Source organism: Physeter macrocephalus, chromosome 16 (genome assembly GCF_002837175.3).
Source record: "Physeter macrocephalus isolate SW-GA chromosome 16, ASM283717v5, whole genome shotgun sequence".
NCBI lineage: Eukaryota > Metazoa > Chordata > Mammalia > Artiodactyla > Physeteridae > Physeter > Physeter macrocephalus.
Genome location: NC_041229.1, coordinates 45,015,630 through 45,036,002, shown reverse-complemented (window position 1 = coordinate 45,036,002; position 20,373 = coordinate 45,015,630). Strand labels below are relative to the sequence as shown.

The 20,373-nt window shown below is 37.3% G+C and overlaps 1 long non-coding RNA gene across 9 annotated transcripts in view; it reads left to right on the top strand.

Annotated features, from left to right (window-relative positions):
- The window catches only part of LOC114487968 (uncharacterized), a 93,141-nt gene that overhangs the window by 21,306 nt on the left and 51,462 nt on the right, over positions 1–20,373 (top strand). For 3 of the 9 annotated variants that reach the window (XR_008619552.1, XR_008619554.1, XR_008619550.1), the window contains exons 2-3: positions 8,629–8,750; positions 9,782–9,868. The exons of 2 other annotated variants lie outside the window; for them this stretch is intronic. This is a non-coding gene — a long non-coding RNA (uncharacterized lncRNA). Of the gene's footprint in view, positions 1–8,628; positions 8,751–9,781; positions 9,869–10,968; positions 11,028–20,373 lie in introns of all 9 variants that reach the window. 4 more of the 9 variants (XR_008619551.1, XR_003683533.2, XR_008619553.1 and 1 more) reach the window with 4 other exon arrangements.

The window sequence follows — 20,373 nt, the reverse complement described above, 5'->3', positions numbered from 1 at the left end:
TTTATCATAAATGGGTGTTGAATTTTGTCAGAAGCTTTTTCTGCATCTGTTGAGATGATCATATGGTTTTTCTCCTTCAGTTTGTTAATATGGTGTATCACATGATTGATTTGCGTATACTGAAGAATTCTTGCATTCCTGGGATAAACCCCACTTGATCATGGTGTATGATCTTTTTAATGTGCTGTTCGATTCTGTTTGCTAGTATTCTGTTGAGGATTTTTGCACCTATGTTCATCAGTGTTATTGGCCTGTAGTTTTATTTTTTTGTGACCACTTTGTCTGGTTTTGGCATCAGGGAGATGGTGGCCTCATAGAATGAGTTTGGGAGTGTTCCTCCCTCTGCTATATTTTGGAAGAGTTTGAGAAAGATAGGTGTTAGCTCTTATCTAAATGTTTGATAGAATTCACCTGGAAGCCATCATGTTCTGGACTTTTGTTTGTTGGGAGTTTTAAAATTTCAGTTTCAATTTCAGTGCTTGTGATTGGTCTCTTCATATTTTCTAATTCTTCCTGGTTCAGTCTTAGGGGACTGTACCTTTCTAAGAACATGTCCTTTTCTTTCAGGTTGTCCATTTTATTGGCATACAGTTGCATATAGTAGTCTCTTATGATCCTTTGTATTTCTGTGGTGTCGGTTGTAACTTCTCCTTTTTCATTTCTAATTTTATTGATTTGAGTCCTCTCCCTTTTTTTCTTGATGATTCTGGTTAAAGGTTTATCAATTTTATTTATCTTTTCAAAGAACCAGCTTTTCGTTTCTTTGATCTTTGCTATTGTTTTCATTTCTAATTTTATTGATTTGAGTCCTCTCCCTTTTTTTCTTGATGATTCTGGTTAAAGGTTTATCAATTTTATTTATCTTTTCAAAGAACCAGCTTTTCGTTTCTTTGATCTTTGCTATTGTCTTCTTTGTCTCTTCATTTATTTCTGCTCTGATCTTTATGATTTCTTTCCTTCTGCTAACTTTAGTTTTTGTTTGTTCTTTGTTCTCCAGTTGCTTTAGGTGTAAGGTTAGGTTGTTTATTTGAAGTTTTTCTTGTTTCCTGAGGTAAGATTGTATTGCTATAAACTTTCCTCTTAGAACTGCATTTGCTGTATTACATAAGTTTTGGATCATTGTGCTTTCATTTTCATTTGTCTCCAGGTATTTTTTGACTTCCTCTTTGATTTCTTCAGTGATCCATTGGTTATTTAGTAGCATATTGTTTACCCTCCACTTGTTTGTGTTTTTTATAGTTTTTTTCTTGTAGTTTATTTCTAATCTCATAGCATTGTGGTTGGAAAAGATGCTTGATATTATTTCAATTTTCTTAAATTTACTGAGGCTTGCTTTCTGGCCCAGGATGTGGTCAGTCTTGGAGAACATTCCGTGTGCATTTGAGAAGAATGTGTATTCTGCTTTTGGATGGAGTGCTCTATAAATATCAATTAAGTCCATCTGGTCTAATGTGTCATCTAAGGCCTGTGTTTCCTTATTGATTTTCTGTCTGGATGATCTGTCCATTGATGAAAGTGGGGTGTTAAAGTCCCCCACTATCATTGTGTTACTGTAGATTTCTCCCTTTATGCCTGTTAGTGTTGCCTTATGTATAGAGGTGCTCCTATGTTGGGTGCATATTATGTTTACAATTGTTATATCTTCTGCTTGGATTTGTCCCTTGATTATTATGTAGTGTCCTTCGTTGTCTCTTGTAACAATCTTTATTTTTAAGTCTGTTTTTTCTGATATGACTATTGCTACTCCAGCTTTCTTTTGATTTCCATTTGCATGGAATACCTTCTTCCATCCCCTCACTTTCAGTTTGTATGCGTCCCTAGGTCTGAGGTGGGTTTCTTGTAGACAGCATATATACGGGTCTTGTCTTCGTATCCATTCAGCCAGTCTGTGTCTTTTGCTTGGTGCATTTAATCCATTTACATTTAAGGTAATTATCAATATGTGTGTTCTTATTGCCATTTTCTTAATTGTTTTGGGGTTTTTTGTAGATCTTTTTTCTTTCCTTCCTCTTTTGTTCTCTTCTCTTGTGGTTTGATGACCATCTTTAGTGTTGTGTTTGGGTTGCTTTTTGTGTGTGTGTGTATCTATTGTAGTTTTGGGGTTTGCTGTTCCCATGAGGTTTTGATATAGCAATCTATATATGTACAAAGTTGTTTTAAGTTGCTAGTCTCTTTCCTGCCTAGAGGGGGCCCTTTAGCATTTGTTGCAAAGCTGGTCTGCTAGGAGAATTTAATCCATTTACATTTAAGGTAATTATCAATATGTGTGTTCTTATTGCCATTTTCTTAATTGTTTTGGGGTTTTTTGTAGATCTTTTTTCTTTCCTTCCTCTTTTGTTCTCTTCTCTTGTGGTTTGATGACCATCTTTAGTGTTGTGTTTGGGTTGCTTTTTGTGTGTGTGTGTATCTATTGTAGTTTTGGGGTTTGCTGTTCCCATGAGGTTTTGATATAGCAATCTATATATGTACAAAGTTGTTTTAAGTTGCTAGTCTCTTTCCTGCCTAGAGGGGGCCCTTTAGCATTTGTTGCAAAGCTGGTCTGCTAGTGCTGAATTCTCTTAGCTTTTGCTTGTCTGTAAAGCTTTTCATTTCTCTGTTAAATCTGAATGAGAGCCTTGCTGGGTAGAGAATTCTTGGTTGCAGGTTCTTCCCTTTCATCACTTTAAATATATCATGCCACTCCCTTCTGGCTTGCAGAGTTTCTGCTGAAAGATCAGCTGTTAACCTTATGGGTTCCCTTGTATGTTGTTTGTCATTTTTCCCTTGTTGCTTTCAATAATTTTTTTTGTCTTTAATTTTTGTCAATTTGATTACTATGTGTCTTGGCATGTTTCTCCTTGGGTTTATCCTACCTGGGACTCTCTGTGCTTCCTGGACTTGGGTGGCTATTTCCTTTCCCATGTTAGGGAAGTTTTCGACTATAATCTCCTCAAATATTTTCTCGGGTCCTTTCTCTCTCTCTTCTCCTTCTGGGACTCCTATAATGCGAATGTTGTTGTGTTTAATTTTGTCCCAGAGGTCTCTGAGACTGTCTTCATTTCTTTTCATTCTTTTTTCTTTATTCTGTTCCGTGGCAGTAATTTCCACCATTCTGTCTTCCAGGTCACTTATCTGTTCTTCTGCCTCAGTTATTCTGTTCATTTCAGTTATTGTATTGTTCATCTCTGTTTGTTTGTTCTTTAATTCTTCTAGGTCTTTGTTAAACATTTCTTGCATCTTCTTGATCTTAGCCTCCATTCTTTTTCCAAGGTCCTGGATCATCTTCACTATCATTATTCTGAATTCTTTTTCTGGAAGGTTGCCTATCTCCACTTCATTTAGTTGTTTTTCTGGGGTTTTATCTTGTTCCTTCATATGGGACATAATCTTCTGCCTTTTCATTTTGTCTATCTTTCTGTGATTGTGGTTTTCTTGCTGCAGGCTGCAGGATTGTAGTACTTCTTGCTTCTGCTCTCTGCCCTCTGTTGGTTGAGGCTATCTAAGAGGGTTGTGCAAGGTTCCTGATGGGAGGGATTGGTGGGTATTGCTCTGGTGGGCAGAGCTCAGTAAAACTCTAATCCTCTTGTCTGCTGATGGGTGGGGCTGTCTTCCCTCCTTGTTGGTTGTTTAGCCTGACGTGACCCAGCACTGCAGCCTACAGGCTCTTTGGTGGGGCTAATGGCAGACTCCAGGAGGGCTCACGCCAAGGAATACTTCCCAGAACTGCTGCTGCCAGTGTCCTTGTCCCCACGGTGAGCCACATCCACCCCCCGCCTCTGCGGGAGGCCTTCCAACACTGGCAGGTAGGTCTGGTTCAGTCTCCTATGGGGTCACTGCTCATTCCCCCTGGGTCCTGGTGCACACAAGACTTTGTGTGTGCCCTCCAAGATTGGAGTCTCTGTTTCCCCCAGTCCTGTCGAAGTCTCGCAATCAAACCCCGCTGGCCTTCAAAGTCCGATTCTCTGGGTATTCCTCCTCCCGTTGCCAGACCCCCAGGTTGGGAAGCCTGACGTGGGGCTCAGTACCTTCACTCTAGTGGGTAGACTTCTGTGGTATAAGTTTTCTCCAGTTTGTGAGTCACCCACCCAGCAGTTATAGGATTTGATTTTATCGTGATTTTGCCCCTCCCGCCATCACATTGCAGCTTCTCCTTTGGCTTTGGATGTGGGGTATCGTTTTTTGGTGAGTTCCAGTGTCTTCCTGTTGATGATCGTTCAGCAGTTATTTGTGATTCCAGTTCTCTCACAAGAAGGAGTGAGTGCACGTCCTTCTACTCTGACATCTTGAACCAATCTCCTCTCTACTGTTTTTTTAACTTAATGGAGCATTCAGTGAAATTAAATTTGGGATATTACTTTCAAGTAACCAATTTTGGATATATTCATCCATCTGAACATCTTTGTTTATTGTTTAACTGATTTCATCTTTTATTTGGAAAAATTTTTTGTTCCTACTTTATCTGGTTCGTTTTATTTTTCTTTTCTTAATTTTGTTAGTATGAGTACTTAGCACCTAATTTTCAGTCTTTTCCTTTAATAATAAAGGTGTATTAGCCTCACAGTTTTCTTCTGAGGCAAGCTTCAACTGTATCCCACAAGTTATTACATGACATCCTTTTTTTGTCTTTGTAATTTAAAGAGTTTATAATTTAGGTTTGATTTCCAGTTGATTCCATAGGTTATTTAGGAGTTCACTTCTTATTTTACCTAGTTATATTAGTTTGTTTTCTTCTTTTTATTAGATTATGTTTGAAGAATATGGCATGTATAATATCAGCATTTAAAATTTTTTTAATAATGTCTTTCTGGCTTAATGTATGGATGAGTTTTATAAAAGAAACATTTAAAAATTACATTTTCTCTACTCAAAAGAACTTTGATATACACTGAAAGTGATTAAGTCGCTCTATGACCATGCTTAATTTTTTGTCTATTACATCTTTCAGTTCTAAAAGATCAATTGAAATATCTCAAGGTAACTTTATTCTAATAAACTTCTCATTTATCTCTTTTGTTCTTAATATTTTAATTGCATTGTTATTTGGTACATTTCCATGTAAGCATATTTTATCTACTTTGAAACCTATGCTTTTTGTCTATTCGTAGGTGTCCCACAATAGCCCTCTCCTCTAGAAATTCTACTTAGGCCTGCAACCTCAAAAGTACCTTTTCCTACTTGCCCCTCTGGGTGTTGTCTTGTTCCAAGACCTAGTTAAGATTAAGTTTAGAGGGAGAGAATGCTTGAAATGCAAATTCACACTGCTATTAGGTGCTTTAGGATTTTCATTTAATATATTTTTTCCTCCCTGATTTTTATGATTTTAACAGGCCTTCTCAACAGTGTAGAATACAGAATACTGATGAGTATTAGTAGTGAACTAAGAAGAACAGATATATTGAATGAAAAATGAGGACATGGAGAGAGGCAAAATGTTTAGATGTAATTACTTGTTATGATAACAGTTACCATTTATTGAATGTCTACTATGTGTAGACACTATGTACATGTACATACTGTCTGTGCCCTACAGCTGCACATAAGGTTGGTATTATTCAATTCATTTTAGAAATGAAAAAGTATTTAGAAAAGAGAGATTAAGTATCATGGTAAATGTCATACATTTTAAGTGGCTGAGCTAGAAAGCTTGGCTGATTCCCAAAGTATGTCTGAGTCCCAGTACCCAGTTCTTCCCACTGTACCACACTGCCTTAGTTATATGCAGACTTAAGGGGATATTCTGAATAAATAATTGTCCATAAATAAAAACCATAATACTTCTTTAACTATAGAAACTGTATTTATTTAATAAATATATATTCAGCATGGTACTAGTGTTGCAGCCACGAAGTAATAGGAAATGATGGTAGAGTAGGTGTTTTGGAAAGAAAGTAAAGACACATGGAGACATGTATTTCAAGTACCTGTGGGATGTCAGAATGGAGATATCTAGTAATAAGCTGGAAATATTGCTTACTCTGGGAAGGGGTCATTCAGTCATTCAGATCAATAAAACATATTTATTGGGCATCTACTCTATTCAGGGCATAGACAGGCAATGAGAATAGCTGCAAGGGTATTCAGACTACTTTAGATATTGGATGAATATAGTTTTTATTAGTCCTCACCAAATAAATGAGAGTTGACGTGGGAGTAGAGGTCACCCAAAGCAAGCCTGTAGAACACAGGGGAAAGTGGAGGGAAGAGGCTGAAGACAGCTTAACAATTAGCAAAAATGTAAGGGCTAAGCTAAAGAACAGGAGTTCATGAAGGAAAAATTAAGAGAATCAGAAGGAGGACCAAGAAAGTTAATACTATGTTGAAAGCGAGGAAGAGGAAATTTTGAGTGTCTAAAATTTGACGAATGAGTTTTTGCTTCAGCCATCCCCAAGTCAGAAACAATTTTAGCTTCTGCTTCCAGGACCACTTGCCAAATTGGTGTTCTGTTTCTTGGGTTCAGGGCAGAGACCCCAGCTCTTTGCAAAACTGTTCAGAAACCTGGAGTTGACAGTCCTGAAATCCTCTAGAGAACTGAGAGCTACCTGAGACTGCAGCATGACCATTCCTGATGGACATTACTACAAGCATTGGCTCATATTTTGTGGTTCTAAGATATAGATTGAGTAGCATCTTGAACCTGTCCTGTTCCATTATACCAGTATACCACAATGTGGCACATGCTGAGCGTTGCCTTAAAAAATAAATTTCTCATATCAAGCTATCATTTGCATATCCTTATAAAAGGAAGCAGATGCATTACCACAGCTTGAACTTTCTAGTTGCTTAGAACCTGAATAAGTAGGAACAGGAATTATTGTACCATGTTTGAATTTCTTTATTGATTTTTCTTTGAAAAACTTAGGCTATAGACAGCAGACCTGTTGCATAATTGCAAGAGCTCAATAAAAAAGAGGTCATTTGCGCATGATTCACATGACATGTCTCAAAGTCAAAAGAAAGTATAATTTCATTTCCTGTACAATGTTAAGTTCAACATTCTGGCTCCCTAGAAGACCAGGAAAACAATTGTTCCCTCTATATATAATTCCTGATTTGGTTCAGCTGAATCCATTAATAGGGAAATAATTGATTCAGAGGTATTATGATACATCTCTACAGAGACAGTAATATATTTAGACAATCTCTATGATTATCTCTAATTAAGATCTCAACTTGCATGAGATATGTTATTTTTAATGATAAAAATATTCAAAAATTTCCTGAAGCATTGATTGTATTTCCTGTATCTGCCAGAAGCCAGGAAAGCTGGGTTATAATTATATCTGTGCCACTAACTCATGGGGTGATCTTTTTTTTTTTTAATAAATTTATTTATTTTATTTTTGGCTGCGTTGGGTCTTTGTTGCTGCGTGTGGGCTTTCTCTAGTTGTGGTGAGTGGGGGCTACTCTTCGTTGCGGTGCGCAGGCTTCTCATTGTGGTGGCTTCTCTTGTTGCGGAGCACAGGCTCTAGGCATGTGGGCGTCAGTAATTGTGGCACATGGGCTCAGTAGTTGTGGCACATGCGCTCTAGAGCGCAGGCTCAGTAGTTGTGGCACACAGGCTTAGTTGCTCCGCGGCATGTGGGATCTTCCCAGCCCAGCGCTCGAAATCATGTCCGCTGCATTGGCAGGCAGATTCTTAACCACTGCGCCACCAGGGAAGCCCCTCACGTGGTGATCTTGAGGAGATCAATTCAAACTATCCCTGTGATTCTTCCCTTGAAACTTCACTGGATTGTTATGAAATTTGAAAAGATTGATTCAAGAAATATTTATTAAGTGCTTACTGTGTGTCAAGCTCTGTTCTAACACCAGGGCTTCAGTGGAGAACATGCCAAATGAGATTGCTGCTTTCCTGGAGCTTAAATTCAAGCCAAGAAAAAAAAAAATTAAACAGCTACATGTGGATACATATCACAAAGGGAAGTATCAGATGTAATGGTAGTACATGGTAGTTTGGGAGTCAGGAAAGAATTCTCTGAGAAAATGACACATAAGCTGAGATCTCCAGGGTAAGAGTTGTATATGGCAGCAACATACAGAAAGGCAGGAAGAATTTGAGGAAGTATAAAAAGTTCAGAATAGCTGTCATGATGAGTGATGGGGAAGAAGTGAAAGATTAGTTATGAAAACAGTGTAACATGGCTAGTGAGAATGTAAATTGATTCAAACATTTTGGAAAGTGTTTTGATAACATGAAATAAGAATCTCAAAAAATGTTTCTAGCCTTTGATTCCACAATTTCATATCTGGATATCTATCCTGCCAAAAATCTTACAAAACACAGAAAAAATTTAAGGACAAAGATATTAAAGTGCATCTGTAACAGGAAAATCAGGGAAAAAATGCCTATACAGAGATGAGCAGAAATATAGTGTGTGCTGTTAGGAAATACATACAGCTAATAAAAGACTGTTTATGAAGAGTTTGTAATAATATTTTTAAAATTGTTATAATTTATTTTATAGTACTAAAAGAAGCAGGGGCAGGGCAGGGGTGGGTCCAGGTAAATACTGCTCACGCCGTGGATCTGGATCACAGCTGAGGAACTCTCAGATGAGGATATCCTGATCTTTTGTAGGGTTACTGGCAAATCAGCTTCACCTCTCCTCCAAAGAAAGATATTATCTTTATTGTCTGGAATGTCTCCAGGAAGAAGAGGGAATCATCTCATCTTTACTATCCTGGCCAGCAAACAAGTCTGTTCTTCGGGCTCTAGGGAGACAGTATTTCTAGCTTCCAAGGATTTTTGCCAAGAGAACAATCTTGAAAAGGTAATCTATCACAAGATGTATAGAAATGCCGTGGAGAATTGTCTCCTCAAAGCCGTTACTTTCATTATTTTTATCATTTTAACTGATAATAACTCTTAGTGTTGTTTCAGCAAAGATTATTATAACAAGCACATAATACTCATAGTAGAGTGAAAAATGGAAAGTTGGCTACATAGTGACCCATAAGTGTTAGCCAATCTAGGGAAGTTTCTGCCACTAATTAGTTGTAACAACTTCTCTGGGCTCCTGTTTCTATTAAATGACAGTTCAAGACTAGTCGGCTATCTAATCTCTAGTCTACTTTAAATTCTGTCATGTTATTATTCCATATGTGGGGAGGGACACCCATAACTAGTACTATACAGGCTTGGATTAGGTTTTAATAAAGGGTTATTGACTTGAACTCCCCCTGGTTAATATGCAAACATTTCTGAAAACTACAACAAAACATGCCTAAATCATAATCTCTCCACCAAAAAAAATTTTTAAATCATTTCTAATTTCACTGTTGACTAAGATTATTTTTCCTCTACAACCCCTTAGTGATACTAGGAAAAGGGATGAAAAGAGGATTCAGAGTTGGGTAAAGTAGTGCAGAGAGAGCATCATAGCAGGAGAGCCCTCAGGTGTGGGAGGTTTCCTGAGAGTAGACAGGAGGAAAGGGGAAATGGAGCAAAATAAACAGCATCGACCTTCCTCATATTTCTTCCAAGAATCTGCCCTCCGTGCCTTCAACAACATGTTCTTTAAAAAAAAAAAGAAGAACTGTATTACCATAATTTCCAAATACAAATCATATGAAGTTATTTAATGGGATGTAGGGAGCAAAATGCATCAATATGTATGTGAATAGGTAATATGTCACATATTCATTTGCATGCTCTTTTTCATATGTGTGTATTAATAGATCCTGTTGTAATTAATAAGATACAAATTTGTGAGGCAATTTATAGAAATGTTTAGTCAAAATGGTTTTTTGTTTTTTGTTTTTTTGGCTGCGTTGGATCTTCATTGCTGTGGGCTTTCTCTAGTTGCGGCAAGCGGGAGCTACTCTTCGTACTACTCTTCGCGGGCTTTTCATTGCGGTGGCTTCTCTTGTTGCGGACCACAGGCTGTAGGTGCGTGGGCTTCAGTAGTTGCAGCATGCGAGCTCAGTAGTTGTGGCACACAGGCCCTAGAGCACACAGGCTTCAGTAGTTGCGGTGCGTGGGCTCAGTAGTTGCGGCACACGGGTTCTAGGGCGCACGGGCTTCCGTAGTTGTGGCTTGCGGGCTCAAGAGCACAGGCTCAGTAGTTGTGGCACACAGGCTTAGTTGCTCCGTGGCATGTGGGATCTTCCTGGACCAGGGCTCGAACCTGCGTCCCCTGCACTGGAAGGCAGATTCTTAACCACTGCCACTGCGCCACCAGGGAAGTCCCAAAATGTATGTTCTTTAGCAACTAACTCTAAAGGTATGGCTAATAAGATAGAGGTGAAATGGAGGTTGTCAGTGACATTTTAAAAATTATTTAAAGTGGTTATTTTATATTTGAAAAGGTGGAAAGGACTATTGCATACCATCTTTGAGAAGCAGCTTTTGGTATTCTCTGCTCAGGAGTGAGGAAAACCAGATTTCAGGCCCAACTTAACTACCATCTAGCTGGTGATCTTGGCTAAGTCACCCTGCCTCACTGGGTCTGCCTTGACTTAACTGTTCTGTGTGAGTCAGATGTGGCTTAGGATAATCAGGAAAGAGTATTTTGTAATCATGAAAGTCTCTGAATTAGATTTAGGAATGATAATTCCCTGTATAAAGACTTAACAAAATTCCAGCCATTTGAAATTTTGTTATTTGAATCTCAGCACAAATAGGATAGTACCTGCTAATTCAGATATTTTGTATTAATTTTTAAAAGATGCAGTCCTCATAAAAACCTGAAATAAGTGTAACAATGTACATGTTACCACTTTACAGACAGCCCCCAGCTTGTAAATAGTGGTAAGCATTCACTCCAGGTCAGTGTCCAATTCTCATCTCTTTCATTATACCACATGCCTTATGCACCCAAATTTTTATTGTATAAAAATGAAATTAAACTTCCCTATTCTCCAAAACCTGAAAAATCTAACATTATCTAACATTATTGTGAGCTTCTATTTCCCTGTGCATATTATCCCTTGAGAATCTGTAACAGTTTAAGAAATATTTCTATTATTTAACAAGTATCTCTTTCATAGGGAAAACTTCAAAATCAGTCCGGCAGTGCTCCCAAAACTGCAAGATCTCTCACCTTTTGGTGAGTGGAGTCATTTTTAACTTTCTTTGTTGTGAAATGAGAGCAAATACCACCCCAATAGATCCCATAAGCTCACAGGGGTGTACTGTGGCTGTGAGAGGGGCTGAGCAGCTCTGGAAGGTGGGGTAGTGATCCAGGGGAAGAGTAAACTGACACTGGAGTGGCTTTAAGAAAAGAGGAAATGGTTTCTGTAGATGCTGACAAAGCTCTCCACATGCCCAATCAAAATATACATGCCACCCAAACCCAGTATGAATTTCCCTTTAACTTATTTGTTTTCTTTTGCTTCACCTTTTCTTGTACAAATGAAGGGTTTGAAAGAAAGAAGTAGGATGTTTTTATATGGGAAAATATTTTAAATTTTTGTGCCTTGCTTTCTTCTCTCTAAAAGTAGAGAATTGGACTAAGTTTATTCTCTTAGTTTTGGTATGCTGAAATCACAGTTTTAAATTTAGAAATTTATTTTATGTTAGTAATTTATAAGACCTTTTAAAACATTTTACATTTTTAGGAGTAGATAGAAACAGGCTTATTTCTTCCAAGCATGGAAAGCACCAAGCATCTATTGTTTTTTTTCTGACAAATTAATACAGCTACGTAGATTAATACTGTTTTAAGAGTTGTCTACTTCTTGAATGTAAACATCAGCATCTCTGGAATGGAGATGAGGAAAACATGGATGTTTAACCCAAAGAAAACGTAACCAGATAAGAGAAAAATAATGCAGGAACTGTTTTCGATTAACTTTGCTAAGTAATTAATAATTTAAAATAACTAGATAAAAGAATTATAGTTTAGGAACTATTTTACCATTATTATGTTTGTTAATAACCCAAACATGTTCACCAGCTCTGCATCTTGTCTCTCCCCACTCTGACAAGTTTCCCCAAATTTATCAGTCTGTATGTTTAGCCCTGTCCACCTTTGCTCTTCATTCATCCACCTGCCCTTATGGCCCAACCTCTACTGAAGAAAAGGAAAAAGGGAAAGAAGAATTCTAATTATCTTTCTCCCCAGCTTTTGAGGACTAAGTCACAGCTGTTTTGTCCTGTAGTATCCCTATTAACTAGAAATTACCTAATGAGTGGATGAACTGACATCTCTTCAACCTGAAGTACCTGAAACATTGGTAGAAGCTTCCTTCCCCAGTAGCAAACTGAGAGCCCAGTCCAATCCTCAACTTTCTGCTTGTTTTCAAGCACAGGAGGGTTTCTCTGCTTTTAGGGAAGGAATAAGCTCAAAGCTAGCTCTTGCTATAATTGTCAAATTGAATCTTTTCTGCTCCCCTTTGGACTTTTCTTTACTCCCCAGCTGTAAATGATTTATTTCTCCCGGGAAAAGACTTATATTTAACAGGGCTCTTTAGTGAGTTCATTTCAATCTTCCTTTTGAACAGATATATATTCTTCATTAATAATGAAAGAAAATCTGATAGAAAAATGAACCACAGATATGAATAAGCAGTTTAAGTGAAATAAAAATAGTTTAATTTTTACCAATTAATTCAAAATGCATATTAAAATGAGATATCAATTCTTGCTTATAAAGGTGATAAAATTGTAATAAAGAGACTGATCATATCCACTCTGGGTTAAGATGTTGGAAAATAGGTACCTTGCTGTATTATTGATGGGCACAACAATGGAAATAGGCTTTCTTAAGAGCAATTGACGATATTGATAAAAATTTTAAGTACATGTAGTGCTTTGACACTGCACTTCCATGGGTTATGGGTTCATTATAGCATTGCTTATAATAGTGAAATGGTGACTAATAGAAGAGTGGTTAAGTAAATTAAGGAAAATGGGTACTATGGACATTTTTGGAGCTGTTCAAAAAAGAATAAGATAGAGCTTTACATATAGACATGGAAAGGTGGATATAATGCATGATATGAAAAGTTACCTGATAAAATAATATGTGTAATTTCAGGTTTTTATATACAAAGAAATAAATTGTCTGTCTGAGATAACCAGAAAGCTCTTAACAATCGTTGCTTTAAGGTGGAGGGTAGGGGAAGCTGAGATGCATGCACCACAATCTTCTAAATGAGGGCTATCTCTAATATTCTATGAGGCAATGGGTTTTATCACCCGAATTTTTATATTTTAAGCTCAAAGAAAACATTTAAAGCAAAATTTCAACCTTAATGCATTTAAAGTAATTTTTAAAATTTCACTATGTTTCTTTATTCCCCCCACATATATTAGTTGAATACTTTATCTATGCCATGAACTTTGCCAAACAACTACAGTATAATGCAAATACACACATCTCTGCTTACACACACACACACACACACACACACACACACACACACACATATATATCTGCTCTCATGGAGCTAACAGACTGTGTGCACACATGTTTTTCTTAACTCTTACATAGAGCTCATACCTGCTATTATTTTTCCTAACATTTTATTACCTAATTTAATAATTATTATTTTGAATATTCCATCAAAAAGAAGTCCCAAAATGGACATAATTATTGCCCTATAGGTGAGCATTTAGGATATATGTACCCTTTCTCAGTGAATGGTCTACTCTAGAAGGGAATCAGTTACATGGATACCTTTTACTTCCTGGGTATCTCCTACTAACCAAGCACTTTGCATATACACCTACTTTCATTCTCACAATAACACTACAGTATTAGTATCCTTATATTACCAATGAGAAAGGTAAGATCAGAGAGATTTTGTTAGGAGGATATGATTCACTACTACTTTAAAAAGAAAATCAACTCTAAATTGCCTCTTACAATTCAGGAACTTGATTAATGATTATATAATCATTATGTTTAATCCTCCAAAACCTCCAGCTAGATACATATCTCAAATTTATATTTGAGGAAATTCAGAGAAAATAAAGCCTGAGGGTTCACATCCGGGACTCACCTGACAGGCTGTCAGTAAGGGTGTCAAGCAACACTAGTGAGTGATGCCATCTCACTGTGATAGTAGATGCATCACCACCCAAGTACGGGAGTCAAGTGGGGATGAACTCTGTGTTGCAAGTTTTCCTTGCTTGCTGTTACCACAACCCTGGACATCCTCAGTTGGTTCTCCTTAGGTAGGATCAAGTAATTCTTCTTCCCTCATATGTCCCCAAATTTCCCTTTACATTTTGGTGGAAACAAGAAGGATGTTTAAAAGAACACAGGACCAGGCACTGATGAGGTACTTGATGTGAGGGGAGCAAAGGCAAAGAGGAGGCATGAGTTTAATGGAGAGGCTGGGATCACCCCTAAATAGAAGCTTCCATTCTTTACACAGAGCGCCACACATTCTGCCTCTGAAAAACACCTAAATGAAGAACAGGTTTCTCCCCGCCAGAGGCCACAGCCTAGACTGTGTGGTCTTCCTCCTTTTCTTCTGCAGAACCCATGGGGTTTTTTTTTTACGTCCACCAAAGAGGGTTCAAACTGCTTCCCAACAGCATCTGGAATCTTGGAGTTCAAACTGTGCATATTCACTTATTAAAGGACAGGCTTGTCACTCATTTCAGTTGTGCCTAAGGATATTAAGTTAATATTAAGTTATGCCAACCTACTTTACTCCTCCAGAAGCAGGAGAGTGGTGGTTATGGGCATAGAACTTCAAGTTAAAAGATTTTAATTACAATCACTGGTCTGCTCCTGATTAGATTTTGGCAATGTATTACACCTCTGAGCTAGTTCTGTAAAATGACAAAGCTATTATATTTTTCATAAAATTGTTGTGAATATTAAGTGTGGCTACCTAGCATAGGGGGCTGTCATCATCATCATTATCATCTTCACCATCATTATTATTTTACAGGTCTAAAAACCTTTATAGCTTCCATGTTGGGTTATACTGTCCATTCTTTCTGATCCCAGGCTTGAACTTTTCTTTTAAACTGTTGACTCGTTTCTCATCTCCCCTGACTTCCTTGGGAGTGCCCCCAGTGCTTCTGGTGCTTTTCTAGCCTTCAGAACTAGAAGGCTCAGTTACTTCTTGACATCCTGGATGGCAGTGCCTCTGTTGAGTGCTCTCAGGACCAATCAGAACAAGCCTCTGTTTCTTGCATGTTGGCCAAGATAAGATTCCAAGAAAGTCTTTCCTGTTTTCTGTAACTTAAATTTTCAACCTTCTAACTCTGCACTTTCAAGCTTTCCCAAAACTTTAATTGTTGTCTTTAGTCTGTTCTGGCTCAAGAGTGATTTATGTGAAATTCTTTGAAAATTATAAAGTGCTGTAGAAATGTTGAAATTGTTATTGTTTGTTTTCCACCCAGCTGTTAGTAACTCTTAGCACAAAATTCTGATTATTAAAACTAAAGCATTGGTACCTAATGCCACAAAACTGTACACTTAAAAATGGTTAAAAGAGTAAATTTTGTTATATATATATATACACACACACACTGTAAATATATAACATAAATATTGTATATTATATATATGCAATAAAAATATAAATAAAAAAATTTTAATAAAAAAATATAGTAAGAGGAAAATTAAAAAAAAATAAGCTAAAGCATTGGGACTTCCCTGGCGGTCCAGTGGTTAAGACTGTGCACTTGCAACGCAGGAGGCGCGGGTTTGATCCCTGGTCGGGGAACTAAGATCCCACATGCCTCGTGGCACAGCCAAAAAAAAAAAAAACAAACAAAAACAAAACTAAAGCATTAAAATCCTATTCATGTTTTGATTTTTTTCTACACTTCTACATCTACACCAGACAGATGTACACATTTACTTATACTTTGAGGGAGAGGGTTTTACAACATCATCTTTATTGTAGGGTCCTTTTCCAGATATTTGAGGACTTATGTAGCCTCTTTGTCTTTCAATTCAATAAAGCCTTCCTAGTTATGGAAAACTGGGAATAAAGTTAAGCTTAGTTAAGATGTATTTAATCCTTTAAGAAAAGCAGTGTTTTTTCTATTTATATTCACAAGTTTATTTAATCAAGTCTTGATGTAAGGTCTTTAGAAAATTATTTGGATGAATAGATATATAATTTATCACTTATTATGAAGCAAAACACCTTTTTATGTGTCAAATAATGTCACTGTAATATTTAAATTATTCTTGCTCTGATATATTGTCATTTAATAACTATCTTGCATATTAATAATAAAAGTCAAACAATCCTATAGAAAAATGGAGAAAGACTATGAACAGCCACTTACTAAAAGAAATATAATCATTAACACATTTTAAATGCTTATAATTTGAATAAAAACATAAAATTTAAAATGAGACCTTATTAAATTTATTATATTGCCCAAAATATAAAAGATCTATAATATCCAGTGTTAGCTGTTTTGAGTGGCACTATCCAATAGAACCTTCTGTGATGATTGAAATTGTCTATATCTGTGATGTCTGATATGGCAGCCAATTACCACAAGTGGTTATTGATCACTTAAAATGGCTAGTGTGACTTAGAATTGATGTTTTAATTCTATTTAATTTAAATTTAAGCAACTACATGTGGCTAGTGGCTCCCATGTGGACAGCACAGGTAGCAACATGGGCAGTCCATTAAACCTTTTGTGGTAGTATAAATTCATATACCTGATTTGAAGAGTGATTTGGAAAAATCAAAATTTAAAAGGCAGACACAATGCTAAGAGTAGTGATTATGAGCACGTGAATGAATACTTGAAAGTGTGCAAATATAGTCAAATAATATTTATTGCAGTGTAATTTTTTTTTTTTTTTTTTTTTTTTTTTTGCGGTACGTGAGCCTCTCACTGTTGTAGCCTCTCCCGTTGCAGAGCACAGGCTCCGGACGCGCAGGCCCAGCGGCCATGGCTCACTGGCCTAACCACTCTGCGGCATGTGGGATCTTTCCGGACCGGGGCACGAACCCGTGTCCCCTGCATCGGCAGGCGGACTCTCAACCACTGCGCCACCAGGGAAGCCCTGCAGTGTAATTTTTGAGTTAATAGTTAGAAACCCAGTTAAATGTCCATTAATTTTAAAATAGTTTGTTTATATTTATATAGTATATTTATATGTTCAAACTGTATAATTTTATAGTTATTTATAAAAGTATATGTCAGGGGCTTCCCTGGTGGCACAGTGGTTGAGAGTCCGCCTGCCAATGCAGGGGATACGGGTTCGTGCCGCGGAGCGGCTGGGCCCGTGAGCCATGGCCACTGAGCCTGCGCGTCCAGGGCCTGTGCTCCGCAATGGGGGAGGCCACAGCAGTGAGAGGCCCGTGTACCGCAAAAAAAAAAAAAAAAGAAAAAGAAAAAAAAGTATATGTCAAATTTGCAAATATTAACTTGACTATCCATGATAGTCTGTTGAATTAAAAAATAGTTAGATTGCTAAAAATATGCATAGTCTGGCAAACTTATTTCTCAAAGAAAATATGTGGGTATGTCTGTCTATGCATAAAAAAATATGATAATACATTAAAGCAAGTGTCATGGGTACTTTTCAATGGCGAGTGGGGTAAGCAACTAACGGGTTGCTTGAATATTCTAAAAACATGTTTTCTTTTTTAAAAAGAAAAAAATCTAAGGAGAAAATATTAATTTCATTTTATGTGCTCAAATTATGCAAAATTTGTATTCTATCTTTTAAGATTTTACAATTCTGTAGGGAATATAGACATGAAAACTAATACATTTATTAACAGTTGTGAACCTTGGAATACTGACTTCTTCAGTATAAGAAAGGGAGAGGATATATGACTGTATATTTACTCTTGATTTGTGAAGGTAGTATTGCTGAGGGTAGTTGTGATCTTTGTGCAGATATGTGAGTGAAAGATTAGCGTGGAATCAGCTGTCTTTGAATGCCAAAATCATGTGATATTTATCCTGCATATAAACCCATGGTGGTTCCTAACCAATTCCAGCCTTTTTCTGATTGGGATCTCCTCTTAAGCTTGTAGTTATCACAAGGACTTGGATCAAAGGGGAAGCTCTTTCTAAAACATAAATTTGCTCTCACACAGTCTTTCACTTAAAGAAACTTTAGAAGTCTCCACACAGTTTATGGAATATTGTCAAGTCCATACTCTTTTTTTTTCAATTTATTTTTACTATTTATTTATTTATTTTTGGTTGTGTTGGGTCTTCCTTGCTGTGCGTGGGCTTGCTCTAGTTGCGGCAAGTGGGGGCTACTCTTCATTGTGGTGCACGGGCTTCTCATTGCGGTGGCTTCTCTTGTTGCGGAGCTGGGCTCTAGGCACGTGGGCTCGGGGCTTAGTTGCTCTGTGGCATGTGGGTTCTTCCTAGACCAGGGCTTGAACCCATGTCCCCTGCATTGACAGTCAGATTCTTAACCACTGTGCCACCAGGGAAGCCCTAAGTCCATACTCTTTAGCATCATATGCTAAAACTTCCATAATCTGACCTCAATTTTATTTTTCCTCCTTTATCTTGTAATACTTCCCCATTCTCTTCCCTTTTGCAACAGACTACTCATTCATTCCTGAAATATGCCAACCACTCTCAAACCTTCATGCCTTTTTTCAGGCAACTTTTCTCAAAAATACCCTTAATTATACTCTGTCTTATCTACCCTCTGAACTCAAGGCCTAGCTTAATACCACCTCTTTGAATCTCTCCTGTTCCTACCAGACAGAACTAGTTTCTCCCATGCTCTCTGTTTTCTAAAACTCACTGTAGTTACTTCTATCCTAAATTAGAGATAATGTTTACACATTAATTTAGAGATAATTATTTGCATTACCCATTACCATTTCTCCTCTCAATGATGTGTTCCTCATGCTGGTATCATGTCTTATTCATCTCTGTATAAGGTAATGCATGGATAACCTGATAAGCAGTAAGCTCTTGATATATGGAATATTATTTTGTTTCTTATACTCTTAGTACCTCCTCAAATGTATATGTATATTACAGATTTGGTGTTTAATTGATTTTGCTCAAATTAGTGAATTCCTTATAGCACATAGTTTAAAGACTTATCTATCAGCTAAGCCCTGGCTGAAAACTGTACTGTCACATTATATATACATGTATATATATTTATATATATACACATGTATATATATGTATATATTTATATATACCTATGCTTTTGTGAATTCTAAAAGTTTTTATCTTCTCTGCTTTTAGCTTATCACATTGCTTATTGTCTTTATATCTTCATTTAATTTGTTCATTTATTACAGAACTATTTATTGAACCTCCATTATGAACAAGACAGTTTACTAGGCCCTGGATATACAGTTATGAACAAGACAGTTTACTAGGCCCTGGATATACAGAAGTAAAACAAAAATTATTCCTGCCCTCATGAAGCTTTAGAATATAGCAGAAAATATAAACATTAAATAAAGATTATGTAATTAAAATTTGATATCTGCTATGTAGAAGCAGGGTGTTATAACTGCTTACAAAAAGGGACTCTAACTTTATCAGATGAGCTAAGGAACATTTCCTTGAGGAAGTGATATTTAGACTGACACCCAAAGAATGGATATGAATTAGGTAGAAAAACATGGTCAGGGATATTGAGAGAGGTGGGAGAATGAGAATGTTGATGAAAATTTAATCAATAGCATCTAAGAAAGAAATGGAAATTTTAATTTGCACCAACCTGAGGATTATAACCTGGGAGGCAGTCTTTCATAAAGCTCTGAGGACTGTTCCAAAGAGGTGAAGTGGGAGGCCAGTATATATGTGATTTTGGCAAAGGGGTACGTGCAGTCAAGCACTCATCTTGGTAGAAGGTTACCGCTATTCACGTGAAACAGATATCTTAATTAATGGTTTTGGTGCTTTTTCTAAATATGGGAAGATGCAAGAAACTGGGTTCATAAATTTTCTCCTGAAAACATCCAACTCTCTGAGGTCCAGCTCTGTCAGTTTCCCAGAGCACAAAGTGTCTCATCCTGAGTTGGCACTGAATTCCAGCGACTGCAGTGGCTAATGACTTGATTCTTGTAGAACTGGATGGTGGCAACATTCTTTATTTTATAATCCTCTCCCTTTCAGTCTTAATTTTGACCAAGATTTGGGAAGCATTTCATGACCAGTTTGTCCCCCGGTGCTAAGAATGCTCATCCCTAGGTCAGGAGAGGATTTCATTGATAGGCCACTCGATGTGCTATTATTTATTTATTTTTAAAGAAGATGTTGAGGGTAGGAGTTTATTAATTTATTTATTTATTTTTGCTGTGTTTGTGTTGGGTCTTCGTTTCTGTGCGAGGGCTTTCTCTAGTTGTGGCAAGCGGGGGCCACTCTTTATCGCGGTGCGCGGGCCTCTCTCCATCGCGGGCTCTCTTGTTGCGGAGCACAGGCTCCAGACGCGCAGGCTCAGTAGTTGTGGCTCACGGGCCCAGTTGCTCCGCGGCATGTGGGATCCTCCCAGACCAGGGCTCGAACCC